The 15,464-nt window shown below is 44.8% G+C and overlaps 1 protein-coding gene across 1 annotated transcript in view; it reads right to left on the bottom strand.

The window, feature by feature from the left end:
• Positions 1 to 13,412, bottom strand: part of LOC142213688 (thyrotropin-releasing hormone receptor-like) — a 67,416-nt gene extending 54,004 nt beyond the window's left edge. The window contains exon 1 of the mRNA XM_075282121.1: positions 13,185 to 13,412. The gene's annotated coding sequence lies outside the window, so the exon portion shown is untranslated. The remainder of the gene's footprint in view (positions 1 to 13,184) is intronic.
• Positions 13,413 to 15,464: the final 2,052 nt, after the last annotated feature.

The following is a 15,464-nucleotide window of genomic DNA, read 5'->3' as shown; positions in this document are numbered from 1 at the left end:
CAAGCTAGTAGGAAAATAAATCAGCCTGGGATACTCCAGGAACCCATAGATTGCAGTTACATAAGCATCATGGATCAAAGATAATAAATAAGGCAAACACATCATGTTGAAAATGTCCAATCTGCACAGTAACATATTATAGAGCAGGAGAAGCTGAGTAAATTGAGATACATATTTATGGGAAAAGATTCAGTAAAAGTAATACATTTTTCATTTAAAAGGAAATTGTCATATTGTACTTGCAATCCTATCTCAGAGCAGTAGGTTGTAGAGTAGGAGACACCAGTAGATTCCAATCCTGCTGTTAGTTTAGAAGAGCAGCGGGCAATCCTACTCATTGACTCATAGTTATGTCTGTATGCACAGTTATGCAGGGAAGCATGTAGGAGTAGGATACATCAATCTGCTTAGCTTCTTCTCTAAAAAGTGCTTATCATGTACCTTGTTCAATGTCACAGTTTCCCTTTAGGCCCCTTTCACACGGAGCGCGGATGGCGGATTTTGGTCCTAATTCTGGATTTTGGTCCTGGTTCAGAATATGGGCAAAATCTGCCTGTCACGATTTCCAACAGTTGCGGCACTCCGGTCCGGTGTAGGCCCAAATGATAGGGCCTAGCTCAGAGCGTGCTGCCGCAAGGCGGAATCAGCCTGAAGAAGGGGCTATTGTGAGGGGGCGGATTATGACATGGATTCCACGCCAAAATCCACCCCCTCTTGCCTCGTGTGAACAGGGCCTTAAACCCGTGCTCATTCTTGGCTTATATTAGGTTCACACGAGCATTCAGGTTTCCGTCCTTCATGGCCATTTAGGGACCAAAAATAGGAAACTCTATCCTCTTAAGGCCCAGTGTACATGTGTATTCGGTATTCCGTTTGGGGAGTCCACTTGAGGACCCCCTGAAGGGAAACCTATATGCATTAAACAGCAGTTAGCTAGAAACACCACATAGACCCCTTAGACTATAATGGGGTCTGTGTGGTTTCCGCTCAGTTTCTGCACAAAATATGCAGAGAGAAAAGCTGTGTTTGCAGTCCTTTTTTTCTCTGCATGATTCGGCCAGACACCAAACAGAAATCACATGGACCCTATTATAGTTTATGGGGTCTGTGTAGCTTTTTTTTCACTACCCGCTTTTTAATGCATATACATACCTCCCAACTTTTGAAGAACCGAAAGAGGGACAAAATGTGTGGCGCGCGTAGCGCGCCACGGCAAATTTAGCCCCACCCACTTTGTGTTGACTCCGCCCATTCGATAATTTTTCATGTGCCCGCACACAGTATAATCCTCCTACAGTCACCCGTAAATTATATGTCCCCCCTCTATCTCTCCCCCAGTTTCATATACACCCTTCATCTGCCCCCAGATTCATGTCCTCTCCATCTCTGCCCCCAGATTCATGTCCCACATCTCTGCCCCCAGATTCATGTCCCTCCATCTCTGCCCCCAGATTCATGTCCCTCCATCTCTGCCCCCAGATTCATGTCCCACATCTCTGCCCCCAGATTCCTGTCCCTCCATCTCTGCCCCCAGATTCATGTCCCCCATCTCTGCCCCCAGATTCATGTCCCTCCATCTCTGCCCCCAGATTCATGTCCCTCCATCTCTGCCCCCAGATTCATGTCCCCTCCATCTCTGCCCCCAGATTCATGTCCCACATCTCTGCCCCCAGATTCCTGTCCCTCCATCTCTGCCCCCAGATTCATGTCCCCCATCTCTGCCCCCAGATTCATGTCCCTCCATCTCTGCCCCCAGATTCATGTCCCCACATCTCTGCCCCCAGATTCATGTCCCACATCTCTGCCCCCAGATTCCTGTCCCTCCATCTCTGCCCCCAGATTCATGTCCCCACATCTCTGCCCCCAGATTCATGTCCCACATCTCTGCCCCCAGATTCCTGTCCCTCCATCTCTGCCCCCAGATTCATGTCCCTCCATCTCTGCCCCCAGATTCATGTCCCCACATCTCTGCCCCCAGATTCATGTCCCACATCTCTGCCCCCAGATTCCTGTCCCTCCATCTCTGCCCCCAGATTCATGTCCCCCATCTCTGCCCCCAGATTCATGTCCCTCCATCTCTGCCCCCAAATTCATGTCCTCTCCATCTCTGCCCCCAGATTCATGTCCCCCATCTCTGCCCCCAGATTCATGTCCCCCATCTCTGCCCTCAGATTCATGTCCTCTCCATCTCTGCCCCCAGATTCATGTCCCCCATCTCTGCCCCCAGATTCATGTCCCTCCATCTCTGCCCCCAGATTCATGTCCCTCCATCTCTGCCCCCAAATTCATGTCCTCTCCATCTCTGCCCCCAGATTCATGTCCCCCATCTCTGCCCCCAGATTCCTGTCCCTCCATCTCTGCCCCCAGATTCATGTCCCCCATCTCTGCCCCCAGATTCATGTCCCTCCATCTCTGCCCCCAAATTCATGTCCTCTCCATCTCTGCCCCCAGATTCATGTCCCCCATCTCTGCCCCCAGATTCATGTCCCCCATCTCTGCCCTCAGATTCATGTCCTCTCCATCTCTGCCCCCAGATTCATGTCCCCCATCTCTGCCCCCAGATTCATGTCCCCCATCTCTGCCCTCAGATTCATGTCCTCTCCATCTCTGCCCCCAGATTCATGTCCCCCATCTCTGCCCCCAGATTCATGTCCCCCATCTCTGCCCAATGTCATGCCGTCCTCTCCTTCATCTGCCCCCAGATTCACGTTCCACCTCCACATTAAACTTACCTTCTCCTCCGCTCCCTCGCCGCCTCTCTCGCTGACACATGCGGCTGAAGGAAGGAGATGACACAGGTCAGCTCCTCGCTTCGCCGCTGCCCGCCTCTCTCCCTGACACACGCGGCTGAAGCTGCTCGCGTGCTCGCTTCGCCGCTGCGTCTCTCTCTCTTGCTGACACATGCGGCTGAAGCGAGGAGCTGACCTGTGTCAGCTCCTCGCTTCGCTGCTGCCGCCGGCTCCTGGCGTGTACATCGCGTCTACAAGCCAGGAGCCGGCGGCAGCAGCGAAGCGAGGAGCTGACACAGGTCAGCTCCTCGCTTCAGCCGCATGTGTCAACGAGAGAGAGACGCAGCGGCGAAGCCAGCACGCGAGCAGCTTCAGCCGCGTGTGTCAGGGAGAGAGGCGGGCAGCGGCGAAGCGAGGAGCTGACCTGTGTCAGCTCCTTCCTTCAGCCGAATGTGTGTTCAACTCAGATCTGCGTCCTCTGGACGCAGATCTGAGTTGAAATCGGGACATACCTCCCTCCAACCGGAACCGCGGGACATGTCACCCAAATCGGGACTGTCCCGCGGAAATCGGGACGGTTGGGAGGTATGCATATAGGTTCCCGTTCGGGGGATCCCCAAGTGGACTCCTCAAACGGAATACCGAACAGAAACCCACAGACCCCACAGATTATAATGGAGTCCACAGGCGTTTAAGCACAGTTTTCGACAAAAATGGTGGAGAGAACAAGTTCTGCTTGCAGGACTTTTCTCTCTACCTATTTTAAGTGGAATGGGGGATAGAGTCTCAAACTGAGACACAAATGCTAGTGTGAAGATAGAGTTAGAAACCTAGTGGACAACCTTGGTCAGAAACTAGCAGATTTCCCTGTGTGAGTGTATAGAGAGATAGTAGTAAATCATTAAGTAGGACCCCTACTGCCCTCAATCAGCCAAGAATAAAATAAGTTAAAGGGATCCTATCATTCAAACTCATTTTTTTCTCACTAACACGTCGGAATAGCCTTACCGACAAAAACCGGGATTTCAAGTGGCGTAGAGAAGACATCGAAAGATAGGAGAAGAATAGCCTTTCTTAAGGCTATTCCGACGTGTTAGTGAGAAAAAAAATGAGTTTGAATGATAGGATCCCTTTAAGAGTAAAGAATATAAGAGAATAAAATATAAGTTATATTGAATCTTTGCCTACAACTACATGAACAGATGTAACCATCAGGCCCTGGAGTCAAAGGGAGACCAAAGGCCTCTTGATACCATAATAAGACACCAGTTTAATAGACAAGGAGGCCCCATTACTAGGGTTGAGCCGATCCTGACTTTTCAGGATCGATTTTTAAATCCGATTTCCGATCATTTTTCATTTGAACCCGATCTCGATCCCAATTCCGATCCCAATGCAAGTCAATGGGATTTTTTTATTAATCAGAGATCGGATTTTAAAAGCAATCCTATTCACTATACAGCATGGAATCTAACAATTGTTAGAATCCACACTGTGTAGTGAATCACTAAGTAGCCAGAGGATTTTTTTTAATCCTCTGGCTACTTAGTCCCCCCTGGTGTCCACTTACCTCCAGAGATGGCTGCTCCGCTGTTCTTCGCCTCGCTGCCGCTCCAGCTGCAGTCTTCTTCTCCCTTCGCTGCCCCCTCCCTGCCAGGTTAGGAGAGTGTGGGTGGGTTAGGAGAGTGTGGGCAGGTACTGGTACTCGCCCACACTCTCCTAACCTGCCCACACTCTCCTAACCTGGCAGGGAGGGGGCAGCGTGGCGAAGAAGACTGCAACTGGAGCAGCAGCGAGTTGAAGAAAAGCGGAGCAGCCATCTCTGGAGGTAAGTAGCTACTAGAGATGCTACTTTAGTCTCCCATTAGAATGAATGGAGGCAGCCGGCGCGCAGGGGGTTAAGGCTGTGTGCCGGCTGCTTCCATTCATTCCTATGGAACCGCAGCGGAGCCTTCACACTGAGTATACACTATATACTTAGTGTGAAGGCATTGTGGGAAATACTACCGATCTCGATCCCACCTAAAAAGATCGTGTTAGGAATTCCGATCGCGATCGTGAAATTTTCTCGATCGCCGATCGGAATCCGATTTTTTCCGAACATGATCACTCAACCCTACCCATTACATATTTTGCATTGCAAGCCAGAAGTTTCATGTTATGTCTCTGCTTGAATCTAATAACTTGCTACACTGTGATAACCTAAAAACAAACACCACTGAACACAATGGAAAGAAATCAAGTTAAAATAATTAGTAATTGTTTCCTAATGTTAAATTTGGCAATGTCTTATATACAGTAGATATATATATATATATATATATATATATATATATATATATACAGTCCTATGAAAAAGTTTGGGCACCCCTATTAATCTTAATCATTTTTAGTTCTAAATATTTTGGTATTTGCAACAGCCATTTCAGTTTGATATATCTAATAACTGATGGACACAGTAATATTTCAGGATTGAAATGAGGTTTATTGTACTAACAGAAAATGTGCAATATGCATTAAACCAAAATTTGACCGGTGCAAAAGTATGGGCACCTCAACAGAAAAGTGACATTAATATTTAGTAGATCCTCCTTTTGCAAAGATAACAGCCTCTAGTCGCTTCCTGTAGCTTTTAATCAGTTCCTGGATCCTGGATAAAGGTATTTTGGACAAACAATTCAAGTTCAGTTAAGTTAGATGGTCGCCGAGCATGGACAGCCCGCTTCAAATCATCCCACAGATGTTCAATGATATTCAGGTCTGGGGACTGGGATGGTCATTCCAGAACATTGTAATTGTTCCTCTGCATGAATGCCTGAGTTGATTTGGAGCAGTGTTTTGGATCATTGTCTTGCTGAAATATCCATCCCCGGCGTAACTTCAACTTCGTCACTGATTCTTGAACATTATTCTCAAGAATCTGCTGATACTGAGTGGAATCCATGCGACCCTCAACTTTAACAAGATTCCCAGTGCCGGCATTGGCCACACAGCCCCGAAGCATGATGGAACCTCCACCAAATTTTACAGTGGGTAGCATGTGTTTTTCTTGGAATGCTGTTTCTTTTTGGACGCCATGCATAACGCCTTTTTTTATAACCAAACAACTCAATCTTTGTTTCCAAAATGAAGTTGGCTTCTCCAAATGTGCTTTTGCATACCTCAGGCGACTCGGTTTGTGGTGTGCTTGCAGAAATGGCTTCTTTCTCATCACTCTCCCATACAGCTTCTCCTTGTGCAAAGTGCGCTGTATTGTTACCGATGCACAGTGACACCATCTGCAGAAAGATGATGCTGCAGCTCTTTGGAGGTGGTCTGTGGATTGTCCTTGACTGTTCTCACCATTCTTCTTCTCTGCCTTTCTGATATTTTTCTTGGCCTGCCACTTCTGGGCTTAACAAGAACTGTCCCTGTGGTCTTCCATCTCCTTACTATGTTCCTCACAGTGGAAACTGACAGGTTAAATCTCTGAGACAACGTTTTGTATCCTTCCCCTGAACAACTATGTTGAACAATCTTTGTTTTCAGATCATTTGAGAGCGGGCTGTCCATGTTCGGCGACCATCAAACTTAACTGAACTTGAATTGTTTTGTAGAAAGAAATGGTCCAAAATCCCTTCATCCAGGATCCAGGAACTGATTAAAAGCTACAGGAAGCGACTAGAGGCTGTTATCTTTGCAAAAGGAGGATGTACTAAATATTAATGTCACTTTTCTGTTGAGGTGCCCATATTTTTGCACCGGTCAAATTTTGGTTTAATGCATATTGCGCATTTTCTGTTAGTACAATAAACCTCATTTCAATCCTGAAATATTACTGTGTCCATCAGTTATTAGATATATCAAACTGAAATGGCTGTTGCAAACACCAAAATATTTAGAACTAAAAATGATTAAGATTAATAGGGGTGCCCAAACTTTTTCATAGGACTGTATATATATGATAAGATAATCCTTTAATAGTCCCACAGTGGGGAAATTTCAGCATGTTACAGCAGTATAGTAATACAGATACAGGATAATACACAGTAATATATTACAAACGTAGACACACATATGCTGAGAAGAAAAGAAATACTAGGAGTCCATAGCAGCTAAGGAACAGAAGAAGAAAGAAGGAAGACGTCATAATCATTAGTTTTCTGTGCAGAGTGATCTTCGCTTGGACTGATGCAGATTATACAGTCTGGTCGTGGTTGGAAGGAAGGACTTGCGATAGCGCTCCTTCTCACTCTTGGGGTGAAGCAGACGGTCACTTACAGTGCTGCCAAGTGCCTTCAAGGTCCCATACATAGGTTGGGATTTGTTCTCCCGCTTGGAGATCACCAAGGGGGCTCCCCAGGACAGAGCTGGCCCTTCTGATCACCCTGTCAAGTCTATTTCTGTCCCTGGTTGATATACTGCTCCCCCAGCAGACCACACCGAAAAAGATGGCTGAAGCAACCACAGAGTTGAAAAAGGCCCTAAGAAGTGGCCCCTGGACTCCAAAGGCCCTCAGCCTCCTGAGCAGGTAGAGTCTGCTGTAGCCCTTTCTGTGCAGCGTCTCCAGGTGATCAGCCCAGTCTAGTTTATTATTGAGGAGCACACCCAGATACTATCTCAATGCATGTCCCTTGGATCTCCACCGGGGTCGAAGCACTTCTCTGTTTACTAAAGTCCACCACCATCTCCTTGGTAGAGATGAGCAAGTAGTACTCGATCAAGTAGATATTCGATCGAATACTACGGTATTCGAAATACTCGTACTCGATCGAGTACCACTCGCTGTTCGAATGTAAAAGTTCGATGCAGAACCAGCATTGATTGGCCGAATGCTATACAGTCGGCCAATCAATGCTGGTTCTTCTCCTACCTTTAGAAGTCTTCTCCGTGCAGCTTTCCCGCGGCGTCTTCCGGCTCTTCCGGCTCTTCATTCACTCTGCCAGGCATCGGGCCTGGGCAGAGCCGACTGCGCATGTCCGCTTGTAGTGCGGGCATGCGCAGTTAGCTCTGCCCAGGCCCGATGCCTGGCAGAGTGAATGAAGAGCCGGAAGACACCGCGGGGACACTGCAAGGAGAAGACTGCACGGAGGATCCAGCCCGACCCTCACTCGTGGACTTGGTAAGTATAATTTGAGCGAACGTTGCCTACCCCTTAAACGAACATTTTCCCCCCATAGACTATAATAGGGTTCGATATTCGATTCGAGTAGTCGAATATTGAGGGGCTACTCGAAACGAATATCGAACCTCGGACATTTTACTGTTCGCTCATCTCCAGTTCTTGGTCTTCCCAGCATTAATCCTGAGGTGGTTCTGCTTGCACCATTCAACAAAGTCCCGGTTTAAGTCTCTGTATTCCCTATCGTCACCATCAGTGATAAGGCCTACTATAGCAGAGTCATCGGAGGACTTCTGTAAGTAACAGCTGGATGAGTTGTGCCTAAAGTCAGCAGTGTACAGTGTGAAGAGAAATGGGGGAAGAACTGTACCTTGTGGTATATATATATGCAGTGGACACGCACATATATACTTAAATTCTCCCATGTTAGTTAGATTCACTTATGTTCAGTGTTCTTCCAGAATTCCAAATGCAACACTAAGTGGAGTTTATAACTGTTCATCCTGAGCCTCCTGGTGAGCTAAACAAATCAACAGCACAAATCTCTCTCTTGCCCTCATTATTTGCTGTACGGCATCACTGCAGGTACAATGTATCAGACTACAACCCAAGTAGATTACTTCACAGTAAAACAACTGTAATAAACCCTCAGCCTAAGACGTACTAGGTCTTTACAGATTAGCAGGATCTATAAGATTGTTTATATTCACTGGCAGCGAGTAGAGAACTTGAAAATGGTGAGTAATTTCTAAAGAAAAGATATTAAAACATTGCAATGAAACAGAACCCCCTGAAGAACTGGAGAACCTCACACGAAAAGTCATATCTACAGTCGTATTTTTATGTAATAATACTTCACACAAGAAGGCAAACCTCCCTTCAGTCGTAAGCTCAAATGCTACCCATAACCAGAGGCAGAAATACAACAGGGCATTGATTCCAAGGTTTCCATCATCGTTCTATTATAAAAATGGTATTGATTTTACTCAGCAATGCCATCCATCCTAGCTCATTCTCCAGTCTCTCTGATGACATATTGCTTCATAAATACTTTAACAGGCTTTGACTTTAGGCCTCATGACAAGCCTCCTACCTGCACGTTGTGACAGCGCCACTTAACGCAGCTCCAGTTAATTAAACACCATGCCATGGTTCATGCATATCAGAGCGCTGCCTCATCTGACTCCTCGCCTGGAGGGCTCCTGACAGCCCAAATTCTGAAGGCAATGGAGACGCGCTAAATGTCAGGACCATTTGCTTGTTAATTAGAGATCTTTCAACTCATTGTCTCTCTGTGGTTTGTGTTAGCAAAGCTGTTTGCAGACAAGACTTCTCATCTCCAGCTCTATGGACATGGCCAAGTCATATGTTGGCAATATACACTCACCGGCCACTTTATTAGGTACACCATGCTAGTAACGGGTTGGACCCCCTTTTGCCTTCAGAACTGCCTCAATTCTTCGTGGCATAGATTCAACAAGGTGCTGGAAGCATTCCTCAGAGATTTTGGTCCATATTGACATGATGGCATCACACAGTTGCCGCAGCTTTGTCGGCTGCACATCCATGATGCGAATCTCCCGTTCCACCACATCCCAAAGATGCTCTATTGGATTGAGATCTGGTGACTGTGGAGGCCATTGGAGTACAGTGAACTCATTGTCATGTTCAAGAAACCAGTCTGAGATGATTCCAGCTTTATGACATGGCACATTATCCTGCTGAAAGTAGCCATCAGATGTTGGATACATTGTGGTCATAAAGGGATGGACATGGTCAGCAACAATACTCAGGTAGGCTTTGGCGTTGCAACGATGCTCAATTGGTACCAAGGGGCCCAAAGAGTGCCAAGAAAATATTCCCCACACCATGACACCACCACCACCAGCCTGAACCGTTGATACAAGGCAGGATGGATCCATGCTTTCATGTTGTTGACGCCAAATTCTGACCCTACCATCCGAATGTCGCAGCAGAAATCGAGACTCATCAGACCAGGCAACGTTTTTCCAATCTTCAATTGTCCAGCTTTCGATGAGCTTGTGCAAATTGTAGCCTCAGTTTCCTGTTCTTAGCTGAAAGGAGTGGCACCCGGTGTGGTCTTCTGCTGCTGTAGCCCATCTGTCTCAAAGTTCGACGTACTGTGCGTTCAGAGATGCTCTTCTGGCTACCTTGGTTGTAACGGGTGGCTATTTGAGTCACTGTTGCCTTTCTATCAGCTCGAACCAGTTTGGCCATTCTCCTCTGACCTCTGGCATCAACAACGCATTTCCGCCCACAGAACTGCCGCTCACTGGATGTTTTTTCTTTTTCGGACCATTCTCTGTAAACCCTAGAGATGCTTGTGCGTGAAAATCCCAGTAGATCAGCAGTTTCTGAAATACTCAGACCAGCCCTTCTGGCACCAACAACCATGACACGTTCAAAGGCACTCAAATCACCTTTCTTCCCCATACTGATGCTCGGTTTGAACTGCAGGAGATTGTCTTGACCATGTCTACATGCCTAAATGCACTGAGTTGCCGCCATGTGATTGGCTGATTAGAAATTAAGTGTTAACGAGCAGTTGGACAGGTGTACCTAATAAAGTGGCCGGTGAGTGTACAGGTGACCTAGGCTGGGGACTATTCATTACAGCACAGGATTTTCCATGCCTTGTAGTATTTCTGGTGTGGACCTTAGGCAGCCACTAAATTTTTTGTGAATTTTTTTTTGTCTTTTATAACCAATTGAACCAAATGGTAAACTATCACAATTAAAGGGACTGAAAAAACTTTGCTTCTTCATTGCTTCTAATGGAGGGTCTAGGCACTACTTTTAGATGCAGCCCTTTTACTAATGTAGTTACTAGAGATGAGCGAGTACTGTTCGGATCAGCCGATCCGAACAGCACGCTCACATAGAAATGAATGCACATAGCTGGCACGCGGGGGGTTAAGCGGCCGGCCGCCGTCAAAGCGAAAGTACCAGATGCATCCATTCATTTCTATGGAGCGTGCTGTTTGGATCGGCGGATCAGTACTCGCTCATCTCTAGTAGTTACCATACACCTGATGTAGGCTATCTACAAAAGCAGAAAGATCCCAAGCCAGGCGTGTAGCTATAGGAGCTGTACGGGTAGCAGTTGCAACTGGGCCCTGAACCTTGAGGGGGAGCCCCAAAGTACCCTTTGCTAAATAAAATATTGGAGTGAAGAAAGGTGGTTAGGCCAAGATTGCAGGGAGTATCAGGCTCGGAATAAAGGAGAACATTTTTTTCACTCATCGAGTAATCTACATCAGATGTTAAGAGGGATTTCCATCAAACAACACAAATGATCAGGATGGCTGGGAATCTATACTTTGGGACCCTAGTAATCATAAGAATAGCTAACCTTTAGTCCTCAAGAAGAATGAAGAGGTAGTATGCAAGCACCACCACTGTTCAATCCACTTTTAAGAGACAGCAGTCCTATAGAAGTGAATGGAGCAGTGATCGTATATGGATACTACCATTCTATTGACATAGGGGACTCCAGGACCCCCATTGGCCTGACTGCATGCAGGTTGCATCTTGCATTCAGTCTAAATACAGATATTTTTTAATCAATTCAAATAGACATGCTATACAAATATGATTCTGAGAGTTTCTTACACATTTATAGTCACTCTTTACTGAAATGAATGGAAGATACAGAAATGGTTAACTGACATTCTAAATGTACATTAGTACATTTAATATCTAATATTTAGATTGTGCCATCATCTTATTTGGAAATGCATATAGTCAGACAACAGGAGATAAAATAGACAGCTATAAAGACAACACTACGTACACGCAAAGGATATTTTTGGCAGGAATGCAGAAATTCTGATAATCAGAATCTGACAACAATCATTGACCAGCCATTTTTAGTTGTTGCCTCTAATGAGGCAGTGGGTCCACATTGCCCCCCCCCCCCCCCATGCTGTAAGACATCTGTACTCTCTATAGCCGAGCCTTTTGCTGTGGGAGGGATGAATAAGCTGGACGTTATACTGTCCCATCTACTAATTCCCTTATACACACAGAGACAGGGATGTCTGGATCTACTGATCTCCCTCTCCGTACTGAAATAACATACAGGATGTGCATGTGGGGAATGTGGGATGATAGGTGTGGATCAACCAACATTCATATGACCTCTAATAGATTGACAATCCACACCATTGCTAGTCATATTGGGTAGATTGTAGCTGTCAATGATATTTAATACTATTGTCTTCATTGTGCCAATAATTAATAAAACTAGCAGATTTTCTAGAATATGTGGTACCTGCCCTAGGCTACCCTTGTGACTTGGTGAAAGGAGAAGGAAACCTCTGAGAGTCTCCATCGTATAACTCAATGAATCATTGTGTGTATTTTAATATAATTGAACTCTAATATTGGAATATACTGTGAGGCATCTGAATTGTTTTCCTGACTAGCGTGCTCTGGTTTTTCACTTAGTACTCACTGTTCCACCTACTGATATCAGGGGACATTAAGGGACTTGTAGTTCCACGGCATATTAACCACTGCCTGGTAGAATAAAAGTGGTGAGTTCTATGTAATAACCTCACTCACACTGCATCTAGAACAAACTCATATGTCACAAAGTACTGACTAGCGGCTCACAGAGTGAAAAAAGTGTATTATTTTTATATTATACTAATTTTTGTACTATAATGAATGGCAGTGATTCAGCTTTAATATAAGTAGGTGCCCCATAGAGTAAAATGGCAATACATAGCAGGATGGTACCATCACACTTCTACCCCTGAGGGATATGATTATCTAGGGTAACAGCTGCAAAGTGGCAATGTATGTTTTGTCCCTTTCTTTATAGGCAGAATGGTGCCTTTTGAGTCTCTGTAGGATACGCCAGTCTGGTAATAGTGGGGATGAATCACATTCCAGCATAATAAAGCCATTGTTGTCTTCAACATTTTTGCTACAATGTTAGAAAGCCACAGCTACTGTGCTGATGGTAAATACTCACATACCTGGTGTTTTATCACAGCAAGAGCCTAAAACAATTTCAGCTCTTTCCATAAAGCAGCTTGAAGGATCTGACGGAAAGGGGCGAGAATGGCAAAAATAATTACCAGGTCTGACCTGTTTTCCATTCCAAGCCCTCTATATACAGTAAACTGGAGAATCTTAAAAACTATATTTATATTAAAAGTACAGGAATTTTTTTCCAAAGACAACAAAATAAAATAGTGCAAAACTTCATAGAATCCAAGCATCAAAGAACTGCTGCACTTGTAGAGGAACTAGATGATATTGGTGATGACTCCTGCAGGACTGCTGAAAACATTAGGACAGAAGGAAACTTTAATATGACTTACCTGCAAGTGGCAGTGCTTGCAAGGTGCAGGTGAATGGGTGCTGGGGTGTTCCAAGGACTGAGCTGCTGCCTGCTCCCTCCAGTCTCTCTCTTTCTGTCCTCATGCTCTGAGCTGACAGTTATAAGGGGGCTTCACACCAGCTGATGGTTCCTCTCTCCTCCTCAACAGCCTATAGCTGCGCAGAGTCCTCAACCCCTCCCTTCAGCGTCCTCAATCAGGTCACTATTGAGACTGCAAGGGGTTAATCTGCAGACAGAGAGCACAGAATTGTGTGTGTGGGTATGTTACAGAGGAGCATAGTATGAGTAAATACAGGCATGCACTGGATAACATGCAGGATTCCACAAAATGTCATGGGCTCATGATGGATGCACACTTGTCATATGGCATTTAGATCTGTCACTCAAGGACTTTATGATCACTTGGTATATTGGTATATGTATTCTCCTGACAGTGCTTGAGATTGCACCTGTATCCCTCATTGCATGTAAGTTGTGTTTGAGCTACTACTCCTGTAGCACAGCCTGTGTATGCAATGCTGCACTATCCATGGTGCTGAACTTTTCCAAAGAAACCCTGTGCTGAGCTTTCTACTGGGCAATATTTCCTTCCTTCCATTTTTGTGTGCTTATAGATCAATAAATCTGTTTCTAGACAGCCTTATCTTTAATAAATGCAGTTGAACCCCATCCTTACTACTAATATTCTGGCACAAGGATAATAACAAATAAAAAGGTAGATTTATGCTAAGTATGCTCTGGGTTATTAATAGGGATGGTGGAATTAATTAATTTAGAACTGGATTTGACCTTAAATTTCCAAAGGTTTGGGGTTCACCCGAACTTGAAACTATTGGAGTTTGTCATCCATCAAACACTAGTATACTCTAGGGACTCCCAATAGTATAATAAGTGGAGACTTGTGTAGGTGAGGAAAAACAACAAACACCTCTCCTGGGCATCTTGTGGCCCCCCAGGATCTTCTTCACATCTCTTCCAGCTTCTGGTGGATGTCACAAACCCCAGGGTCACCTCTGAGGCCTGTGATTGGGCCTCAGAAGTCACATGGGGCTCGCCAAGCATCATGAAACTTGTGGTGCTCGCCCATCTCTAGTTATTAATAATTATTGTTTCATAATAATAATGAACAAAAGGTAGATTTATGTTTTCTGCCCTCTGATCAATAAATCATTATTTTTTTTTCAGAAAGATTTATGTTATCTGAAGCTCAGCATTTTCAAGCTATGGAGAGCTAGAGAAAGACATTTACAATGAATAAATAGTCTACAATAACTAAGTCAACTATTTTCCTACCTTTAGAATGTCACACTCGTGCTGCATCACAACTAGGCAGATTTGTCATTTTGAGGAAGTACAATTTATTATTTATTACGCTTACTTATATAGCGCCATCATATTCCAAAGCACAGGCATTACCAGTCACTGTCCCATATAGAGCTCACAATATACATTTCCTATCAGTAGGTCTTTGGAGTATGGGAGGAAACCAGAGTACCCAGAAGAAACCAACACAAACTCCTTAAAGATGTTGTCAGGTTTCAAACCCAGGACTGCAGCACTGCAAGGCTACAGTGCTCACCACTGAGCCACCATGCTGCCCTATAAGGCAAACCATGTACATGCTGTGATTACAGCATATATAAACTGGTCTCTTCTCAGGCCAGTAAAACAGCTGCATCCTGAAGAGTGGTATTTGACATCAAGAATTTAGCAGCATATTCTGTGTAATACAAAATGAGGGGGTGTTTGGAGTTGTTTTCTAGTACAGTTCACACATGCCTGATTGGATTGAGAGCTGAGGAGTCTGACCTTTGCCCTTTCTAGGTGCTTACAATAGTGTACACTTGTCAAAATGGGCGCTCTGGCTGGTCTAAGGTTACTCACTAAGCTGTTCTGTTCTGATACCTCTTCATACCCAGCAGTACTTTTTTTTTCTTCGAAATTTGTGCTGAATAGCATGTATGTCAGATTGGACCACATGGGATAGCCTTCACTCACCCATGACACAATTGTCCTTGAATGACTTCTAGGTAGGTATTAATTACAGAATACAGGAAATATCCCATAAGACCTGCAATTTTCGGGATGCTCAGTCATCTAACCATCACAATTTCCCCTTGTCATTCAGATTGCCCATTTTCTGCTTTTACTTATGTTCTGCATTTAATGTTACGATTGATTGATTGATTGATTAGTTTAGGTTTTTATTCATCTTTCCCAGAAACATATAAAAAATAAAGGTCTGAATAAAATGTTTAAT

This window comes from Leptodactylus fuscus, chromosome 7, assembly GCF_031893055.1.
Source record: "Leptodactylus fuscus isolate aLepFus1 chromosome 7, aLepFus1.hap2, whole genome shotgun sequence".
NCBI lineage: Eukaryota > Metazoa > Chordata > Amphibia > Anura > Leptodactylidae > Leptodactylus > Leptodactylus fuscus.
Note: the sequence above shows the minus strand (reverse complement) of the source record. Positions and strands in the feature narration are given on the sequence as shown.